We start from the raw sequence: 4,301 nt of genomic DNA on the forward strand, positions 1-4,301 counted from the left end.
GGCCATAGGGTGTGGCACGGTAAGCAGCCCCAGAGTATGGTGTGCGGCATGTGGGGGGGTGACATGCGACTGCAGGGTATGGCACAGGGAGCGGCTATGGCATGTGGAGCACCTGCCAGCTACAGCCATGTGGCATGGGGAATAGCCCTGGGGTGTGGTGTGGGGCGCACTGGGGGGTGGCACGCAGCTGAAGGGTGTGGTGTGGGGGAGCACTTGCCAGCAGTGTGGCGCATGGGGAGCGGGTGTGGAAGGTGTGCCCCTCCCCACAGCCGCTTCCCATGCTGCACCCTGTGGCCCTACGCCACAACCCTCACAGCCATGTGCTGCAGCTGGCAGGTGCTTCCCACACACCCCCATGCCAGCTCCCCACACGCTCATGCACTATACCTGCCTTGCGCACCTGCGGCCACACAGGGACTGGGCACAGGGGGTGTGCCGCAGCTGGCAGGCACTCTCATGACAGCTCCCCATGCGGTGTGCCCCCACCCAGCGTGCCACGTGCCCGCAGCTGGTAGTCGCTTCCCACGGGGGGTGGGGAGGAACGTGGCTGCCAGGTGCCGCGTGGGGAGTGGGAATGAGGTGGGTGCGCCCTACCCCATGGCCACATGCTGCAGCTGGTGGGCGCTGCCCAGGCACCCCCATGCTGGTTCCCTGTATGCAGTGCCTTCCACGTGCCCTGCAGTCACAGCCAGTGGGTGCTCCCTGTGTGGTGGTGGGGGCTGCAGGAGGTGTGCTGCGCCCTGCGGCCCTGTGGTGCAACCAGTGGGCTCTGCCCGCGTAGCCCGCGCCCACTCCCTGCATGGCACCCTGGCTATGTGCCACACCCGCCCCGTGCCATGTCCCCCCACAGGGCCTCAAGCCATGCCCCCCTCGCCTCCCTCCCCCCATGTGGCGGAGCACAGCCTTGCCCCCACCGCCTCTGCCTGCCTAAGTGCCACACAGCTGGAAGTGCCGTGGCTTTTATTCTATTTGAATTTTTTCATTGCCCTGGGAGCTTGTGTCTTCCACCCAGGAGAGAGTTTTGCAATCCTCCAGAACTGCTAATAACTATGGGAAGGGAGGAGTTTGCACCCGAAATGCCAGGAAGGATTCTTCTTTATGGATTGCTTCTTAGCCAAAACTGAGTGCTCGTCATTCAGGCCTTCCTGGGGCTGTGTTTACGGGAACCTCAGCATAAGGCCTTGCGTATCACCGTGCATGTGTACCACTGAGTGACATGTTGCCATGGTGTCATGTGTGGCTATTTGCACTCTTGTACAGGATGAGTTTTTGAAGGAGATGTGTAGTTTTTTAGAAGGCATATCCAGACACTTTTAAAAACTGGTTTTGCCAGAATACCTGTCTGGTAGAACTGTGGAGAGAAAAACATCAAGCCCAAACCATCTGGCTGAGAATGGAAAAGCCACAGGTGTAGGCACATTAATACTGACCAGATACTTCGTGTGCTGGTGTAAGCTGTGCCACCCACTCGGAGGGTTTCCTGGTAAGTGGAGTCAACGGCTCATCCTTCGTCTGTCTGCTCTGGGCTCCCGGCTGACGTGCTCGGGTAGCAACACTACGGAGGGACTTTTGCCTTTGCAGACACATTGCCTAGGTTTTTGTGGAGACCTCTACACGCTGTTTTTTGCATCCTTTTTTGAATGCACTTGCACACTGCTTCCCCTCCTTCAGCATTTCTTGTGCAAGCGAGCTACAGTCTAGTTCAGGGAAGCATGAGCAGCATCTTTGCAAGGCTTGTTTTCAGCCATGTGAGTCACTTGGTCTGCCACGCGGTTGTAGTTGCTTATTGGATGTGATTTGTCTCGTGCTCATAGCAGTTCATCTCATTGCAGTTGTAGCCAGTTGAAACGTTGTAGTTGGATTTAAATAAAATACCTCCTTTACATCTGTGGAGGGAAACATCAGACAGCATGCGCTGCACAGCAGGGCACCCCTCGAAAAAGTCATTGATGTGCTAGTTCCTCGACGTGGAACACTTGCAAGCATTCAGTCTCTAGTCAGAAATGGTGTTGATACACTTCTGTACGGCAACTGAATAATCTTGTATGGGCTATAAAAACCTTGAAGCGCTTTCAGGAAACCACCAAAGCATTTGCCTTTGGAATCGTTCAGTAACTCATCACGTGCTTTACATAAAGGAAACGTTTTATGTAAGAGATCTTCTTTCTTGTATGTACTTTCTGGAGCAGACCTTGCTGGAGATCTCTGCTCTTTTAAAACTTCCTGGAGACTGATTTCCCCTCCCCTCCCCTCCCCCTTCAGTCCGGTGGATCTTCAGGCCATCTCATTTTCTTCTCCTAGACTGGGGGGTAGAAAAAAACCATCTCAACTGAGGTTGAGACCCTTCCAGGTGTGCCGCAACACGGGTAACACAGCAGGCAGGGTGATCTGCCCCATCTGCCTCTTGCAGAGGCAGATCAAGAAGCAGCGGTGCTGGGCTCTGCGCTCTTCCTGCAGCCCTTCCTGGTCTAGCCCCCCGTGCTCCCTGCAGAAATAAGGGCGCACTGGCATGGGGGACTGTCTTGTGCCCCCCTGTTCCTGGGAGGAGCAGCTAGGATTGGATCAGGAAGGCCTGTGGCAAGATCCGGTCCCAGCCCTTTGCACTGCCAGTCTGTGGAGCAGCCCTTTTTTTGTCCCGACAGAGCCAGGCTGGGCTGCAGCCGCCCTTTGACAGCTTGGTCAGAGGAGTGAGCCTGGGCTGGAACAAGGAGACCCTGGGCAGGTAGGACCTCCCCATAGACACCCCTTCCAGGGACACGGGAGTGTTGCCCAGCGTGCAGCACCTATTCATTACACCTCTTCTGCCTGCTTTAGGATTATCAGAAAAACTTAAAACAGGCACGGATGTGTGTGGCAGCACCCTGGTTGAGAAGCACTGAGTGAGCAGGGGCAGTATTGTACAACACTGGTTCTCAACCAGGGGTACCGCTAAATTCAGAGAAGTTGTGTAGCAGCCACGTGATGGTTAACAAGCTGGGAACCACTGCCTTCGACCATGTGTCAGTAATTGCTATCTGTTTTTCTTGCACAACTGCATTTTTTCCTGCTGGGTTTGACATGCACTGTGATAGACACCCCTTAAACAGACCACAAACAAGGAGGTAGGAGGATTTCAAATCCTTAGAACTCTTTTTTCTTTTCAGGCCCAAATTCCAAAAGTTTTTTATTTTCATCATATTCCAAATCGAGACGACTTTAGGAACTTGTGAAGATTACAGAACAGTAAAATAAGGCAACCAATACTTGTCTGTCTGAACCACGTGAGGGCTCTGTAAAATATTTTTGAGACACCAAGCACAAACGGCTGCCACGCCTTGTTTGAATGCAGGGTTGACACAGATGACTTCAAACCACTGCAGAAGCTTGGGCCTTATTTTCATTTCAACTTACTTCAGTTTAAATTAAGTTGATTTGGAACAGGTTTAGGTTGAACTGCAATAAATGATCCCGCTAGTTTCTCAGTATCTCCGCATGCTGTCATGCGCAGTTTTAACTTGGTACGATCACGTGTTTCGAAACGAACTTTGAAGAGATTATAGAGCAGTCACGTGTAGGTAGGGTAAGACTGAGTTCCACTGTTTTTCCATTTCTAGTGGTAAAGACATTTTTCTGAGTAGCATGGCGAAATCCCTACTTGATCGCCAATTTACTGTTACAAACAACATAAAAACAAAAACGGGACAGGCCTGAGGAAGCATACTCTGATATCTGGAAGCCTACCTGTGTCTATATCCAATAAGAGGGATCACCCACAAGGATTCTTGCCTCTCACATACCTGCTAGACCATTATGGCAACAACGTCCCCGCCACGCTACCAAAAATCCCTCTTGTTATACTTAAAAGGACAAAGTCCTCTGAAGATCACGCACTTGTTACTGAATTCTTACCTTCTGTTACAACAGCGGTCACCAACCAGTTGATCTAGATTGATCAGTGATTCCCGGAGCCTCTTGAAGTCGATTCTGCGCTGGGAGGGCTAAGCACACGCATGCATGCACGCGCAACCTCCCCCACCCCCCCAGCCGTGCAGGTTGGTCAGTGGGGAGGGGAGGGAAGGGGTGGAGGCCTGGGGAGCACGTGCTGCAGGGCTCGGGGCACAAAGCCCAGCCCGCAGCAGGAGCCACCTCCACCGTGTACAGATCAGGGGGGCATGTGCCCTCCCCAAATGTGGGGCAGCGCCACCAGCTACAGCAGCTCTGAGGTGGGGAGTAGGGCTGGGGCAGGGGAATGCCCACCCTGTCCCACTGGCAGATCCATGGGTATGTTCCCCCTGTGCCCTCCTGGACTGCACGCCCCCTGC

Source organism: Alligator sinensis, unplaced genomic scaffold (assembly GCF_000455745.1).
Source record: "Alligator sinensis unplaced genomic scaffold, ASM45574v1 scaffold358_1, whole genome shotgun sequence".
In the NCBI taxonomy this organism is placed as follows: Eukaryota; Metazoa; Chordata; order Crocodylia; family Alligatoridae; genus Alligator; species Alligator sinensis.